Below are 19352 nucleotides of genomic sequence, written 5' to 3'. Positions count from 1 at the left end.
ATGATAAACAAAGCCCTTCTGAGGGTAATTATGTTGTTGTAGAAAATCCACATTTAAAACTTTATAAACAAAAATATCTAGCTTCCGGCAACGTCGCCATCTTCATTCAAGATGAGTGCGTACGCAAATGAGGGTTCTGTCCTTCTGCTCTGTGCCCCCGCCCTCCGAATTTGTCGTACGTCACTAAGAAAAGTGCGTACACTACGCTGATACTCTCCCCTGAATACAGAGGAGTCTAAGATGGCGTCGTTACCGGAAGCTAGTAATTTTCGTTTATAAAGTTTCAAATGTGGATATTTCTACAACAAACCAGCACGGATTACCCTCAGGAGGCCTTTGTTAATCATCGTGGAGCCGTTGTTTTTTTGTGAAGGATGGATGCACATTTTTTGGACTTGAAAGACGTGGACCCTGTAACTTTACATTTGATTAACTAAAAGATCTAAAACATTTAAATAACTGAAAATGTGATCGTCTGAAAAACGATGGACATATGCATCTCGGACAGCTTGGGGGTAAGTAAATGAATCATGGGTTTAATATCATTTTTGGCCAAACTATCCCTTTAAAAACAAAATATGAGCCTGTTTTGGAAAAGAAAAGCTTAATTTCATAATGTGATATTTAGGGAATTGCATTGAATCAAATTAGGGTCAATTTGACCCGCTCACTCACAAAAATCGAACACAATGCAAGGGTTGAATAACAAATGCGAGAGCCATCGGCAGCTATGTTATACTTTTGACAGTAAAAAGTCAGTTCAAGTCAATTTAAATGTAGAGTGTCTGTCCTCTCATCTCACTCTCAGTAAGACTCAATGTATCACGCATCAGTCTGAGAGATGCAACCATCCAGCGAGCAGTTGTCACAGCAGTACGCAGACAACGCATCAGAAACTGAACGTGTTTCACCTAGTCCTGCACACTAGAAAGCAACACATCACAAAGTATCACAAAATAATCATATTTCAAGAGAAACTCGCTTTCCTCCCTTGACAACTCCTGCTCCGAGATAACATCTCAGTTTGACATAAAAATATTCATACATCCCACTTGCTCCAGAAGCCGGAGGACGGTTTCGCATGCAGAACTCGCATGCAGTCAATTTGATAACGACTGCTAGGGTTTCTATTAAAGGCTAAAAAAGTGTTTTTCGTGAAGAACAGTACCTTTTAAAAAAGCTCTCTTTTTAATTGTAAACATTGTGATTTACAATTTCATGATCATTTATGTACACAAAGGGGTGGTTTCCCGGACCAGGATTAGCTTAAGCCAGGACTAGGCCTTAGTTTAATCAGGAAATATAACTAGTTTTAAAAAACATGCCTTACTAAAAACATTACTTGTGTGCATTTTAAGTCAAAACAAGGGCACTGATGTATTTTAAGACATGTCAGTGCAAGTTGTTTTCAGTTTGGACAGCTCTTACATTTATTTTACTCCCAAAGTGTTTACAACTTTTATTTGTAGATTGTCTCTTCTCAAAACTCGCTTTTGCTGACATCACAACTTTTTTCTAGATAGCATAGAGAGAGAAGATCCAACCTGATTCCACAAAAACATTTCCTCATTTATGTGGTGGCAATTTCGTATGAATTGTTACAATGTGAAATGTATAAAAACATACGATTATCCAGAAAAAGCCAAATGAAGCCCAACCTCTAACCCCAAACTGAAAGGTGTGAAAGCAGATCGTACTAAAATGTACGAATGACGTCATGCTAGATTGTGTCCATACAGAACAATGAAAATCCGATTAAAGAGCACCTATTGTCCGATTCACGTTTTTACATTACCTTTGGTGTGTGAGTGTGTATTAGTACATATTAACAATATGCAAAAGGTACATGACGTGATTTATCGTCTCCAATGTAAATCGCTTTTCTTGGACTACAACAAACACACGGATTATAGGGACCAGTTTACTTCCTGGGATTGGTGATGTAGACAAGAACGACATTCCTCCCACTTCGGACTCACAGCCTATAAGTTAACTCCTGTTAGCAATCGAATCTTTCAAACATGGTAAGGAGCGTCACATTTCCATCTGACATCAGAGGTATTCACGGCAATCACAACGTACATATTAGCTGACAAACCAGCGACACAGAGCTTTCAAATCCGTGCGTTTCAGGAAGAGAGTGCAATTTAGAGCCAAAAAAAAAATTACGGTATGTGGAAAATAATGTGTTTTCTAACCATAAACCACGCGAACACATTGTATTACACCAAATACACAAAACAACATGTTTTTTTTTTTGCAATGAAATAGGCGCTCTTTAATACAGAGCAAGTCCCGCTCTTCATCAACGCAGGGGAAAACTGTCCCTCAGAGATAATTTTGAGTTGTCTTACCAGCTCACTTCATCTCTCTTCTCGCCTGTCTATCCTTCCACACTCTCTTTTATCCTAGTGAAGAATAAACCACTTTCTTGCCCCAAACTGCAATTAGTGCAGACATGTGTCTGCGCAGCTGCGAAGAGCAGTCAGAGCCCCAGCTGTGCTGATGGGACAGCAGGTGTCCTCCTGGCCTGAGTGAATTATTCAGAGCACCGGCGCCGTGAGGGCAACCCTGCACATCGTCTCAAAGGGCCATGATTTTTCAAAGGAAGAGATAATATTGAACCGCATCTACAGGAGAACGTACTGTACTCTCTTGGGTAAAAATGAGGCAATCTTCACTTCCTGACAGAAGGACATGGGAAATCTATTGGAAGGGAATGTTATTGATGTTTAATTCATAGCAGAACAGTCTGGTGTCACTCGCTAATCTCAGTCCAGACGTAATGAAGTAGCCGAAATGTGGGAACTGCGATGAGCAGATGGCGGGCAGAGACAGTAGTAGCCGGTCTGGGAAAATATAGCACCAAATGAACAATGACATAAATGAACACTAATTTAGTTGATGTAAATTGTGTTTACCTAGCAGCAGAGGGTTATACAAATACTATGAATTTGTAGTATGGCAAATAATGTTAGAATACATGTAGCTCATTGGTTCATTGGTTCCCCATTCTCTTAAGCTATTTCAACAACTGTCTTACTTGAATCTATTTTATATCCCAAGCAATTGTTAAAGAGCACCCATTTCATTGCTAAAAACAACGTTACTTTGGTATTTGGTATAAAACAATGTGTTTGTGTGGTTTATAGTTAAAAACACATTATTTTCCCCATACCGTACATTTATGTAGCTCCAGTTTTCACCGTCTATCTGAAATGCATAGATTTTAAAAGCCTTATGTCCCTGATTGGCCAGCTAATCTGTACATTGTGATTGGCCTGAATACCTCTGACATCAGCCGGAAATGTGACGCTCCTTACCATGATTGAAAGATTCGGTTGCTAACAGGGGTTAACTTACAGGCTCTGAGTCCGAAGCGGGAGGAATTATGATAATGTTGGTCTTCTCTACATCACCGATCCCAGGAAGTAAACTGTTGCCTACAATTGGTGTGTTGTAGTCCAAGAAAAGAGATTTACGTTGGAGACGTTAACTCTCGTCATCGTTTACTTTGGGGTTTGAATGTTTTGGATATCATTCACCCGTACTAATACACACTTACAACCAAAGGAAATTTAAAAACGTGAACGAGGTGCTCTTTAAAGAAACAAACAAGACTAAGTTAAACACTTAACCAACTCAGAATTGTGCATCAAATCTCATGGCCAAATATGTCAAAGAAGACAAGGGCGTGATAGCATTCAATTACACTAAATATCACCAACCAGTACATTCACCCCAGTTAATTCATCACCGTTAAAGGATCTTGGTTTCAGCAAAAATCTCCTGGTGCTTTTGTGCTATGAAAGCATTCTCTTAACAACTCCTTTCACACAGTACTGTACTAATGCAAACCTCAAGACTTCCACAGAGACTCTGTATGAATGCGAGAGCTGCGTTTACTATTGCCCTTCAGTTTAAGTGCCATGAATGAACAGTGTTTTAATGAGAAAACTGCACCAGGGTCATGCGCTTATAGCTATTTATTTTCAAGAGGCTTTCATTTGCTGCTTCATTCTCACATTAGGGTTATTCTATCGAAGGGTCATTGACAGTGCTTGTTATTTATAAACCTGAAAATTAAATATGGTCCCACATGTTTATATGTTCTTGGTTACTGTGGTAACAGCGAGTCCAACCAGAGAGTATGTTATGCCAAATATGCATATAGTTTCTTTGTCTTAAAAGAGATTAAAAGACACATTTGTAAGGTTGTTACAATGGGTATTACTGTATCTTATTTAGGGTGGATAAATGTCATCATTTAAACAGTTTAAACAAGTTAAGTAGACGTTCAGTAAACGTTAAGGTCTGGTCTCACAGACAAACCCCAAATCAGAAAAAGTTGGGACACTGTAGAAAAAAGGAATGGAATAATTTACAAATCTCATAAACTTATATTTTATTCACAATAGAATATAGATAACATATCAAATGTAGAAAGTGAGACATTTTGAAATGTCATGCCAAATATTGGCTCACAAAAAAAGTTGGGACAGGTAACAATAAGAGGCCAGAAAATTTTAATGTAAAGCCCCCTTCCTGATTTTCCTTTATTTTATTACAAGTTAACACAACATGCAGTTTTAAAATAAAGGTTTTTATTATGAAGGGAAAACAAAATCCAAACACATGCCCCTGTGTAAAAAAGCGCTTTCCTCCTAAACCTAATAACTGGTTGGGCCATGCTTAGCAGCAAGATCTGCAATCAAGTGTTTGCGATAACTTGCAATGAGTCTGTTACAGTGCTGGGTAGGAGTTTTGGCCCATTCATCTTTGCAGAATTGTTGTAATTCAGCCACATTGAAGGGTTTGAGAGAATGAACTGCCTTTTTAAGATCAAGCCACAGCATCTCAATTTGAGGTCAGGACTTTGACTTTTGCCATTCAGAGGTAGACTTGCTGGTGTGTTTTGGATCATTGTCTTGCTGCAGAACCCAAGTTCGCTTCAGCTTGAGGTCACGAACAGATGGCCGGACGTTGTCCTTCAGAATTTTTTGGTAGATTAGAAATGGCTTTAGAAATGGCTTATATCCCTTTCCAGACAGATAGATCTCAATTACTTTCTTTCTCATTTGTTTCTTTGGATCTCAACATGATGTGTACTTGACTTTGTCAGGCAGGTCTTATTTAAGTGATTTCTTGATTGTGAACAGGTGTGGCAGTAATTGGGCTTGGGTGTGGCTAGAGAAACTGCACTCAGGTATAATAAACCACAGTTACGTTATGTTTTAACAGGGAAGGGAGCAAGCACTTTTTCCACACAGGGTCATGTGAGTTTGGATTTTGTTTTCCCTGTATAATAAAATCTTCATTTAAAAACTGCATGTTGTGTTTACTTGTGTTAACTTTGATTAATATTTAAATTTGTTTCATGATCTGAAACATTAAAGTGTGACAAATATTCAAAAAAATAAAAATCAAGAAGAATACTTTTTCACACCACTGCAGATTGGTTGGGATCTATCTATAAACTGTCAGAAAAAATGTACAAAACTGTAGTATTTCTGTCGCTGGGGTGTTACCCTCAAAGCACATAAACACATTGAAATGTTGTACCTTTTGGGGTACTGTATAACAGTGGCGGCCGGTGACTTATTTTTTCAAGGGCGCACAATGTGAAGTTCGTCATAACATGTATGTTTTGTAGCCCATCATTTCAAAAAAAGTGTTCTGCGCATCGAGTGAACCTATGTGCTTCATGTGTTTTGTCAAAATAAGTGCCTGCAGACGCTTTTAAATGGTTTATAATAAATGAGCTGCTCGCGTTTACATAATCTCAGTGTGTAATCATAGTTTACTGTTAAGGGAGTGTCTAGATTGTATTTTGTGAATGTGAGCGTCTCTTTTATCATAAACAGATTCGAGGTGTGTGCAGCAGGCATTTATTTTGACAAGACACATGATGCACATGGTTCACATGACACAACAAACACATATTTTGAAAACACGAGTAACACACATGACACTCCAAACACATATTTTGAATTAGCGCCCCTCGGAAGAGCCGTCACCAGCCGACACCGCTGTATAATATTATACCCTAAGGACCTATTGTGTACCTTAAGGAACAATTTTGTACCAGTAAAATTTTAGGGGTACAAAGTTAACTGTACCTTTAAAGGGATAGTTCGGCCAAAAAGGATATTAAACCCATGATTTACTCACCCCCAAGCTGTCCGAGTTACATATGTCCATCGTTTTTCAGACAAACACATTTTCGGATATTTTAGAAAATGTTTTAGATCTTTCAGTTGATTAAATGTAATGTTACGGGGTCCACCCATAGTCCACGACCTTCAAGTCCAAAAAAGTGCTTCCATCCTTCACAAATTAAATCCAAACGGCTCCAGGATGATAAACAAAGGTCTTCTGAGGGTAATCCGCGTGGTGTTGTTGTAGAAATATCCATATTTAAAACTTTATTAACGAAAATAAATATCTTGCGGTAGCGCCGCCATCTTAGACTCCTCTGTATTCAGGATAGAGTATTAGCGTAGTGTACGCACTTTTCTTAGTGACGTAAGCTCTCATCCTGAATGCGGACGCGACTAAGATGGCGGCGCTACCGGAAGGTATTTATTTTCGTTAATAAAGTTTTAAATATGGATATTTCTACAACAACACCGGGCGGATTACCCTCAGAAGACCTTTGTTTATCATCCTGGAGCCGTTTGGATTTAATTTGTGAAGGATGGACGCACTTTTTTTGGACTTGAAGGTCGTGGACTATGGGTGGACCCCGTAACATTACATTTAATCAACGGAAAGATCTAAAACATTATCTAAAATATCCGAAAATGTGTTTGTCTGAAAAACGATGGACATATGCAACTCTGACAGCTTGGGGGTGAGTAAATCATGGGTTTAATATTATTTTTGGCCGAACTATCCCTTTAAAGGTACACAATACATCTTTAAGGTACAAGAATGTACCCAAAAAGGTAAAACATTGCTATCTTTAGTATACTTGTTAAGGTACAAAACGGAACCTTAAGGTACCACACCACTTAGAAAATAAGTACTGTTTTGTACCTTTATTTCTGACAGGGTAGAAGGGAGTGTGCACTGTAAGCTTATAAATCAAATCAGATACATTTTCTTAGAAAATCTTTGGAAAGAAAATCCGTGCCTGTTTTCTAAGCCTACCGTACTTGTTTTCAGTTTTTATACCCCATCCCCACCTTATGCTTGCCGATAGCTTGGGAAAAGCCATATAAAACTAGATTCAGAAAATGTGAAATGTGACTGCTGATACAAAACTCACCACCACAATGCTGGGATTTTTCTTTGTGCTGTAAACCAAAAATCCAGGGGCATTTGAGACCCTACATGTGGCCTTCATGGTAAATGGACTGCATTTATATAGCGCTTTCATAGACCAATGGCCATCCAAAGCGCTTTATTGCCTCACATTCACCCATTCACTCACACATTCATACACTGACGGCAGTGTCAGCCATCCAAGGCGCAATCCAGCTCATCGGGAGCAGCTGGGGTTACCGTAGGTGTCTGACTCAAGGACACCTCGACACTTGGTCAGGGGATTGAACCGGGGATTGAACCACCAACCTTCCGATTTGTAGACAACCTACATGAACCACTGAACCACTGGCACCCTTCATGTCAAAATAGTATTCTGGTGCTAAAACGTGACAGGGACCCAACATGGGAATTGTAGGGCCCCACATGATCTTCAAGACACTGCCCCAGTCAAAAGAGCCCAGCCCTCATGTCTGTATGATATTGTATAGCAGAAAAAAGCCTGGGGTCCCCAATGGCCTCACAAAAGTGCCTCAGAACAGTGCCTGAAGTAGAAAGTTCCCCACGTGTCTATGATATTCTGGTGCCATCAGGCTGTGGGGTAGCATTTAATTTTTATAAAGAAGTCAAAGAAACACACCCCGGGTGTGAATATCATTCTGATGTTCTGACTGCTTCTCAATGCAAATTATGTCTAGTTATTCATCCGATGAGCAACATGTCGGAAGAGCGAGTGCTTACCTTGTCTCAATAAGCTCCATGATTTTAGGTATAATTTATTTTGTCCAGCAAATAATAAAATAAGGAATATCAAAAGTGATGTCTTGCAAGCACTATTGCTACAAAATCAAAAGACCATGCTTGAATTTTTGACAGTCGGCTGGCAATTTTTCAAATCAAGGAGCAATAGCCATTGTTTGTTTTCATGCATAATTAGTTGACAATAATGAAATGTGAAAGGCAATTTTATTTGTGACAATAAATGATCATGTTTGAATCATTGTAACTGGGGTGTCAGGGTTGGAAGTGAATAAAACAGAATGAATAAATTAATGTTGGTATCCAAAATCTAAATAAATCAGAACATTTTAAATGAATCAATTTAGGTTTTTTTATAAGATTTTTTAGTTGAACTAACTCAAAATTTTAAGACTGCATGAACGCTTGCTTTTTACAGTGAATCATTAATAAAGCATAACTGACCTTGAGCCTCATTCACCAAGGAGATCCTCCTGCAAAAGTCCACTAGATGAAAAAAGATAAGCACAATGAAATCCTCAGGTTGCTACATTGTTTGCCTCAATTATTTTTACAACGCACATTACATGGAAGACTAAGTTGGTCGTCCTATACCCAGAACACACCTGTTTTCTGAATCACTCACCCACGCATGAGTATCTGAATGAACTTCACTATTCACTGCTCCCAGCGCCACCTCCTCAACATGTTTCGCTCTTTAACAAATTTTGTGGTAATAAATGCCTTTCTTTTCATTGCGTGCACTTGTTTTCATTCCTTCCTTCCATACATACTTTAAATTTGTGCATTTTAATATGTCCCACACCTCTGTGAAATACCTGCAAGGGCAAATATGACAAATTAAATTGCAAACTATGACGAATGAACCTCACGGGCAGATACAGAGAAAAATCTTTCAAAGAGTAAAATACTGTGGCTTTTTGTACCTCATCCATTCCACAATGTGAGCAAACACGTCGTCTGTTTTTATTACTGTCTGCTGTTGTTTTGGTACAGTTGGACGATGTTCATTTGTCACAGCGATGTTGACAGTGTTCGTGAGTGACAAAGTGGAGGCTGAGGTTACCAGCCTGACAAGTGACAAAGTTCAGCAGGGTGGTCGACTTGTAAATATGACCCGTGATGATGTGTCCTTTCTGCTAGTCCAAGCTTGTCGAAGGTTGGACATGATTTATTTGGTTCAGGGGGGACAAAAATCTGCCTAGATGACTGTCACCGTCTCTCTGAGAATAAACGCCTGCAGATGAACCAAAGCTATGACGGGCGATGGACTCTTCAGACTGGGTTCACCAGTTGCCTAGTCAGCCTGAAACGCCTGGTGCCTTGCCTTTACAACTGCTAGATTTGACAAAGTGGTGGATGACAAGGAGGTAAAGATGCTGATCAAATGCTTCGGGGCCAGGTTGATGCCCTTTCGAGGGTGTCAAAAAAAGATCAGCTTGTGTATGAAGTCCTATGTTTGCCCCTTTTTCTTTCATAATTTGACAAGTTTCCATATAAAAAGGCAACAATTTGTATGCTACAATTCAATTTATGTTGCTGTAGCTCAGTTGGTAATGCATTGCGTAGCAGCACAAAAAGTCATGGGTTAAATCCCCAGGAAACACAGATAAAAATAAAATTGATAAAATGGAGCAGGACCAAAACATTTTACAGCTGATCGCTTTGAAAAAAGTTCAACGACGATGTCCCAAGTATAACCGCATCAATGTGTTCTTAAGATGACAAAGTAAGTGTTTTGATTAATGCCATTAATGTTTCTTTTTTTGATCAGTGTATACCACTAGTCCACTAAATGAATATAACATGGCAAAGATGAATGCACATTTATATATTAATTCAATAGATTTATAGCATTTTGAAAAAAACACTTTTTTGTGGAAAAATAATCAGTTTTTATAATAAATCTTTGAAAATCAAATAATGGATTTGAATTTTTAATGTTATTATAACCTAAGATGCTAAGTGAAAGTTTGTAACAGAAAATAGTGGTTTTCATCTTGTCACTTTCTTGGTATAGAAAACACGTTTTTACCGAAATTAGTCAAAATGGATTTATTGCGTTTTGGAACCAAACTCTTCATTTACAAAGACAGAGTAAATGACTTATTAAAAGCTTTGTTTCATTCCGTTTAAATTCGAAACTGTTAGAAATAATCAGAAAATTATTACCTTTCTGCAAACAGGAAAGGCTTTGTTGGCAGTGCAGCCAAATGTTGATCAGACTGACGTAGGCACAACTGAACAGAACTGAGAGACGCCGGGTGTTTTTCGAAAGCGGCTTTGTGTTTGTTACACTGTGTGTGTGCCTCCAAAGCTTAAGTTCCAAGTTGTAAAACTTGCAAAATAAAGAAAAATAAAAATAAACTAGTCTTTACCACTCACTGGTCTTAAAGGATAATTTCAGTATTTAACACATCATGGGCCCTATCTTGCACCCAGCGCAATTGACTTTGTCAGTGACGCATGTATCATTTGTATTTTGCACCGGCGCACAGTGGGTTTTTCCCTCCACAGACGCACGTCGGCAAACTAGGGAATGAACTTGCGCTCCCTGGGTGGTTCAGCGCAAAAAAGGAGGCGTGTTCCCGCGCAAACCATCCCTGATGCTATTTTGCAGTTTCAAAAAACAATTGCGCCACTGACCAAAAAAAAGTAGTCTAAAGTCAGTGGAGCGTTGCGCATTGTTCATTATGCTATTTTAAGGGCGCATGCTTGACCATAATGTATAGCGTGCACAACGCGCACACACTTTGCTTTTCTAATCTACACAGATGCAACAGTTATTTTTGCAAATCATAAATTGTTACAATAAAAAAATATTAACACATGAGATAAGGGAAATCATTGTGGTGAGCATTGTGGTGATAGTTTTTATTTATTGTGTGGCTGCGTTAAAAAATTCTCATGCAAATAACGATTAAAATATTTTCATAAGTTTGTTGTGTGGCTGTATTACTGTACGTTTATTTTATGTAAATAATAATTAAAATGTTTTCATAAGAAACCTTAGTGTATGTGAACTGGATTTGTAAGTGCACTTTGGGGTTGGACTGCTTGCGTTTCTTGGGTCTGATTTCAAAGCCCCCAAACCGCCTTCAACACTTTCAGCGGTGAGGGTGGACGCAGCGATGTCCTCTGTTGGCGTCAGGTCCTGTGTGGAGGCAGATCCACCTCCCGTTACACGGCATGCCCGATTTATGCTGGCAAGCTTGGGATTCCCCCGTCTCCTGACATCATTGTAGCACTTGGCGCAACGTCCTGGGGATCCCAGCTGATGAGACAATTGTGGTTATTTCCTCTCACGCCTGTTTAACCAAAGCTGATTTGGGCGGGTTTCTCCCATCCCCACACAAAACAACTTCTCTGTCTTTGACTGCTCTTACAAGAACGTCGGTCTCCTCGGCTGTGAACCGCTCCTGGCAGGCGCCGTGTAAATCCGTCATAAAAATAGCAACCCGCCATGGAACTTGCGCACTTGCGTTTTAAGGGAATGTTGGATGACGTTCTGATTGGTTTATTTGAGGTTACGCCCAAACCACACCTATGAATAATGAACCTACTTCAGGCAAACCCCTTATTGATTTGCGCCTGGCGCAAGAGTTATTTCTCCCGCCGGGAAAATAGCAACAGCGCCCAAGATCCGCCCACAAAGTCACTTGCGTTTTGCACTTCACACTTGCGTTTCAGATCGTTAAAATAGGGCCCTTTGAGTCTCATTTCTGGTTTGTTTTGGATGAACTACAGTGATGGACACTGAAATTTTGACAATGAGTCGTGTCTTGACTTTTTGACTCGTTTAGAAGCGTCTCTTGACTGCTTCAGAATGGAAGTCAATGGCCATGCACAAACATGTCATTAAAACAACACTTAATGTTCATTTTCAAAACTGTGCTACTCATAGAGTGGTTTGTGGTGTTCATTGATGATTAAAAACAAATGTATTGACCCAATGTTTAATTTCAATCCGTGTTATTTGCTATAGTGGAAGTATTTTTTCAGAGACCTCACAACCGTGTATATACTTCCGCTCTATATTTGAGTCTGAAGCGTTAGCACACTCCCGACCACTTGATGGCGACAACCACTTTGCCATACAAGGACGCTGAACGGAAGTCGGTGTCTAGCGTATAGACAGTCACAATCGAGCTCAACTTCAAACCTAAGGCTGGTCACTGAGCCATCAAATATTGGAAACATTTCTTCTGAGAGAAACCGAGCGAAAAACTACAACCACATGTAAACAGACCCCTTTACCGTTTTCAGCAGCGGAGTGATATATCAGCGAGCAATGAGTCTTCCGAGAGAAGTCAATGGAATTTTACAAAATGCCAAATAAAACACGACAGAAACTGTATTTCGCTACACTACTTGTTTTTAATCATCAACGAACACCACAAACCACTCGTGAGTAGCACAGTTTTGAAAATGAACGTTAAGTGTTGTTTTAATGACATGTTTATGCATGGCCATTGACTTCCATTCTGAAGCAGTCAAGAGACGCTTCTAAACGAATCAAAAACTCAAGACACGTCCCATTGTTAAAATTTCAGTGTCCATCACTGTGGTTCATCCGAAACAAACCAGAAATGAGACTCAAAGTGTTAAATACCGGAATTATCCTTTAACTACGGTGCAAAATCAGGTTAAGCAACCAGTTTTCATTAAATTTGCACTTCCCCATAGCTTAAACTCACACATTTCTCCATTTGCTGATAGCCGGCCCACGCACTTTAGCAAGCTCCCCGCAATTTTGTGCTTGAGTTGGTTCCACCTATTTAGTTCTGCCTGACACATGACGAAAATGTAAAACAGTTACAATCTTCAATTTTAAGACCTTTGATACATGGATTTAAGACATTTTAATGCTAATTAAGGCCTTATTTTCAGAATGTAAGACTTTTTATGGATCTGCAGACACCCTGAAGTAACTTCATGTCAACAAAGGCCCAAGAAGAATTTTCCAACATGGCTGCTCAGTTGACTATAATTTAAGTATTTCTTCGCATTAATAAAGTTTTTAATGACAAATAATCATTTGTTTAATGTTACACAGGATTGTGCAGAATTCAGAATTGATTTGAGAATGACTCCTAAATTCCAATTCAATTCTTGAATTTGAATTAATGTCAAAAACAGGATCTACAATTAAAATTTGAATTAAAGGAAGCAGAATTTCAATTCAATAGAAATTCATATACATATTATACAGTAAGCAAACTTTTAAAAATGAAGCTTTCAGTATATGTCAGATATGATTGCATTACATATTCTATAAATTATACTATTTTGAAATACTTGTACAGATTAAATTAACAGGAAATGTTTCCCCCCAGCAATTAATGTTAAGAACTGTAGTCACATAACAAATAATTAAGTTAGATTTTTTTGTAATTGTAATTTTGTGGAAAACGATGGAACATGACTTAATTTCCCAGAATGCTTTATTTGAACCAAGTATTTAAAAATGGTTGCCAAAGAATTTTCCAAAGTAACTTTCCTAACACAGAATTTCATTGATTTGCCATGAATTTAATACCACTTCCTGTCATTCCAATTCAAATTCAAATTCAACTTCCTGCAGGGCGGAGACAATTCAATTCAAATTCCAATTCATGAATTGAATGGAGGCCAATTCTGAAATTCTGAATTGTGCACAAGCCTGATGTTACATTCAATCTTGTGTTCATATTTACGGTCATATTATTTAAAGAAATGTTTGCAAAAAATTGCTGAAGTTTGATAACATATCCCACGTTACTGATTGCAAAACAGTACACCAACATAGACAAATGCAACCTCCAGAGCGCGATCGCATCTTGGTTTCCTCCTGACTGAAAGTGTTACTGTTCCGTCGTCTGATAGCCACCCGGTTCGCCCGGTCTGAACGCGTTCAGGTTCCCCCGGTCTGACCGCATCCCTGTTCCCCCTATCTGATCACGTTCCAGAGGTAGCACGCTGGAAGAAGGTTCAGATTGCCAGTCCACTAAAGTGATTGTAAACAGACTGGGAAAACAGGAACGTGAATAGATGGAGAGGAAGAACAATCTGAATTGCCAACAGAGGGGTGTGTGGTGTGCTGTTTTTCGGGAAAGGGATAGGCATAGGGTTATAAAATAGAATTTAAATTGGGTCTAACTCTCATTAATTTGCCAGAACATATCAACTAACTCTCAGTTATTTATCCTTAGTAAAATGTTTAAATTAGGACTATTAAGATTAACTGTTACCAAAGCTCCTGTCAAATATGTAAAATAAATAAAAAAGTGACACCAAGACTCACTACATAGTTCAACATTTAATCAAAAATGGTTTATAATAACAATGCCCTTATAGTTTATGAGCTTTGATTCATCTAGCCCAAACCTCCGGTGTCACCATGAAATGCATCAACACATGACAAAAATTTGTACTCGCTAAGCAATTTCCTAGGATCTTTAATAAAAGTATAGTCTAAATTGAAATCTAACCACCGTTATTGTAAATTTAAGAGTCAGCAATTCTAAATAGACTTTAGAGAAGCTTTAACAGAAATCGGATGTTTTCTCCCGAAAATGAGTTTAGGGCTTTGCATACATCGAGCACATTCAAACTGCACGATGTGAGGTTTTCAAGCGGTGGGTCAATGGTTTACCATGGTAAATCTCAAGCATGACTGCTCCTCTAGCATGGCCTTCATTTCCAGTCTGCAGTCGGCTTTGGGCAGAAAATTAATTCTTGGCCAGCCTTTTTTCGGGGATGAAAGAGGATCTATCTGAGACTGCCAAGTCAGGCTGACTGCAGTCTTCCGCCCAACACAATAAATGTTTAAGCTGACATAAGCCATTACCTCCCTTAACCACTCAAATGTGCACCAAGCCAAAAGGGATTATGTCATCCACTGTTTTGACAACTGGCACCAGAACCGTCCTGTTTTCCAACGATATTTTTGTTGTTCCTCGTTGGATCGCCATAGCCTTGGCATGGTGCGTCATCAAAAGGGGTGTTTACAGTAAGCCTGTGGGATTTGACCCCGGATCCAACACTCATTAAGCACACGGCTCAGCTAAAAGAGATTGAGTTTAATAGCCTCTGTTTCTCTATCAGCTGTCAAAAAATGAAAGACTATACAGTAAAATGATGCATAGTTTCACCGCCGTAGAGAAACTAACTGAAGTAAGCCTTGAACTAAAAGAAAATGCTTTTTAAGTTCCTAAATGTCTGCCACGGCCCTTTTTACTCAGAGCTCAATGCAATGCTATTGCCAGTAGAGCGTGAGTTATCAAGAAAGGTTGTCAAGACCCCAATTATGAAGAAATGCATTGATCTTAAGTTGGAAAGGACTCAATACTTTCCTCTCTTACGACCTCCTTAAAACCCTTGAAGGTTTTCATTACAAGATTGAGAAGTTAGTCGAGACAAAATGGGTATGTTGCTGTGGAATTGGTGTGTGCCTGCTGTGTATTGATCAGGCCATATTGATTTCAGTGTCTTGTTTACAGCTAATAAGGCACAAGAATCTCTGGCTTTTACACCTCGTGTTACTTTCTGTCTTGTGTGATCTGATCGCAAGTGGTTGGGTCAGATGACCGCTATTTATACTCGTTCATGTACAGTAGTAACATTCATGTCAAATGTGTCCTCTGTAACCATGCATATCAGTTATGATCATTAAATCTGATAAGATAAGAGGTAAAAGCGCAGATATTAAAACTGCCATTTTTCGTGATCCTATTTTTCAAACTTTAGTTAGTGTGTAAAGTTGCTTTTAGAGCATAAATAATGGCAACAAAAAAGTTCAATGCCCAGCGATATATTTTCTTTAACAGAATTCGCTATTCAAGGATTACAAAGAATGGCCGGTTTGGACTACAGCGCTCTATTTTCTGGATATATCTGATGTCAATATAAGAGTTTATGACTAAGCTCCGCCCACAGGACTACGTCAGTCGCCAGCTAAGCTCAAACGGCTCTGGCTAAGCTAGGCTGCTATCGAATCACAACACACTAAACCAGCTACAGAATCAGAACTCATTACGTATTTCTGAAGGAGGGACTTCATAGAACAAGGAAGACACCAGGCTGGTTTTAGGACAGGGAAAACAGCGGTATACAGATAAGTATTTTGTGTGAAAAATACAGCTTTTTAAATATGAAACATGAACACATGTTATATTGCGCAGCGTAAACACAATCAAAACTTGGAAACAGGGAAAACGTGACCTTTTAACTAATGGCGCTGGGATGTTTACGTTTTTTTATTACTTTGTAATTACTGTAGACCCACAGAGGTGCCTTAATATTAGTGCATCCTCCCAATTTACAATAGCCAGTGTTTAACTCATAGTCTGGAATTTGAAGATAAGCTGCAGAATGATGTCATAAAAAATGTTGATGTTGTATTGGAAGAAGTGAGAGACTGTAAGTTTTGAATGGCTATAGCTTCTATATGTGAATTTGCCATTGTTTTGGAACACACTCATTTAAAGACTAACTTATACTAAAAGCCAAAAAAACTTTTAATTTTAATTTGTGGGGACTTAATAATACCAGATGTTTACAGAGACTTAATTAATTGCTAATATAAAACCGCATAGAAAAGAATAACAGCATATATTTATTACCCTTTTAAATATTTTAGGCTGATTAAAGAAATAATTTACTAATAAACATTACATTTACTCACATTACTGTAATTGAGTAGTTTTTTGTGTACTTTTACTTTTTTGAGTAGTTTTTCAAATCTGTACTTTTACTTTTACTTAAGTATGTTTTGTTTAAAGTATTGTACTTCGCTACATTTTAAATCATATCCGTTACTGATTAAAAAATATGTAAAAAAGCAAGGTGAAAAGACGCGCAACGGATGATTGATGGGCGGGGGGATGCGCAGAATGAACCATGGAAACAGACAAGACAGGGCCGCGCTAATGCAGACCCGCCTTAGTTCAAATCTTATGAAAGAAACACCTGGTCATATTTAAGCGACCACTTTCCACTGACGCGAAGTGAGTGTTTCATTCCTATGAAAGGTAGGATTCATGCTCTTGAGTACGAAATTGCCGACCGGGTTTTTACCGCTCATTTGCACGACGCATTCTTAATACCATGCGCATTATCTTCCGAGGTCTAACAGCTTTGCGTCAAGTCAAACACAACTTCAGAACGTCCTCGAGAATGCGCAGGTCATTAGACAGAGAGAGAGAGAGAGAGAGAGAGAGAGAGAGAGAGAGAGAGAGAGAGAGAGAGAGATTCATCTCATTATATGCTCATTTGAACTATATATAGTTTAATCAAATAATGTATGTTACCAGCAATACATTAATTACAACCTTACTATATTTACTGGCTGCTGACCACCTTCAAAAGTGCATAACTCACATGTAAAAATCATTAAACAATTACATAAATGTTTCTTAGTTTAAAAAAGCTTTTTATTTTATTAACTTTTTGTTATTGCACTTTAATTGTAAAGATGTTCCTACAATTAAAAACAACTAGTTTAAGATTTATATTCCTTTGTTGTTTTTGAACTATAATAGAATCCTCCACCTCTCCCCGCTGTAAAAAAAAGGTAACTTTTACTCTGAGTAAAGTTACAATTACTTACTTTTTACGTTTACTTGAGTAGATTTTTAGACCAGTAACTTTACTTTTACTTAAGTAAAATATTATTAAAGTAACTTTACTTGAGTACAATATTTTATTACTCTTTCCACCTCTGTCCATATCTGACACACATCTGATTTCGATGATAATTTAAAATAACGGTCAATCAATCTATCGAATAATCATTAACAGTAATAGTGCAATAAGCCTTTACTGAAGTGGCATATAGCCAATGATATAAAAGTGTGCGTAAAAATGCCAGCTTCCTCACGCAAATTAAAATATTTTATTTTGTCTAAATAACATGCAAGTGGGATTGTAAAATGAGTCAATGAAGTTGGTGTTTTGATCAAATCAACAATTTATCTCATAATGAAACATAATGACTAATATTGTATAACCCAGCCGTCAATCTGAGTGGGTCAGTGCCATCCTGGCCCTTTTGTATCCTGGCCAATGATACATGAAGTACACATACACATACAGTTATGTGCATTTTCTGGGAGAGACCTTGAAATTGTCTATGGAAAGACAGTTTCACACTTCCAAAAGGTCATTTATATGTTATACCTACTGCTCCGGTACACTCGTAAACTCCTTTGGGGGTTATTTTTAATATGTAGTCTCCTAAGGGCAAGTTTTATGGTTCAGATTTTTTAAATGGCTCAGCTTGCCCCTCCCCTGCTGTCCCGCCTCTGTTCGCTTTTATGCTAATTTTCCCAAAACTAAAATCCAATGGACTATGTCAGCGAGGTAAATCAAGCGGCAGTTTTTATCTCGCTGTCATTACAGATGTGGCAGATGTATAACGATCCATTAGAATGATAAATTTCATGCGATGTCTCAACACCATTACACAAGCATTATCTTACTGGTGCGACGTTGCTGGGGTACAAAGCTTTTTTTAAAGCCAAAACAGTGAGACTGTGGGCGACATAAATGACCTGGGGGTGTGATGAATAGACGCCATGTTGTCAAAAGGAATATGAAATATATTTGATGTTTTGACGCCAACTAACTGGTTGCATTAATACACAAGTACATAGATTGTAGTAGTACAGTACATAAATATCTGTCTTTCATTATGTAATTTAATAAAGTTGAAAGCTTATCTTCCTCAAAATAGACCTCCTATTAACTACTGTACAGTACATTCTACAAATGCAATATCCATAGGATGTGCTACAGTAAATCACAAACATTAATCACACGACCAAAGGAAAATCAGTCGTTTAGAAAATTCTGTCACAGCAACAAGCTCTTTAGATTCGAATCCATTTCAATGCACCATTAAACTTTCTTCATGTATAATATAATTTGCACTCAAACTTTAATCTCTGTAATGTAATTTTGGATTATGAGCCTGAATCTGTTGTATCATAGGACAACCACATGATAAGCTTATGAAAATGATTCACTGATCGCTTTTATGATTCCTTCTTACTTGTTCGACTCTGTCACCTTCAGAGATACCTATAAACTGACTTCTCTTGTCACCGTGACAGATTTATTAAAAGAATGCCGCTTGTTTTTATGACTCCATAAAAATCATGGACCATTGTCAATGATGTTAAGAAAAATAGGGCAGTTTCCTCAACCTCAAAGGAAACTTTTATATAGCTGAGATCATTTACTCTACAACCAGTAAGCACTGCTGCATTAGCTCATCGTATGGTTATCTGTTTATAATTCGAATCTAAAACTCAGTGCATACATGCATGCATGGTAAAACATCCGCT

Source organism: Paramisgurnus dabryanus, chromosome 7 (assembly GCF_030506205.2).
Source record: "Paramisgurnus dabryanus chromosome 7, PD_genome_1.1, whole genome shotgun sequence".
Classification (NCBI taxonomy): domain Eukaryota; kingdom Metazoa; phylum Chordata; class Actinopteri; order Cypriniformes; family Cobitidae; genus Paramisgurnus; species Paramisgurnus dabryanus.
This window is presented reverse-complemented; position numbering follows the sequence as displayed.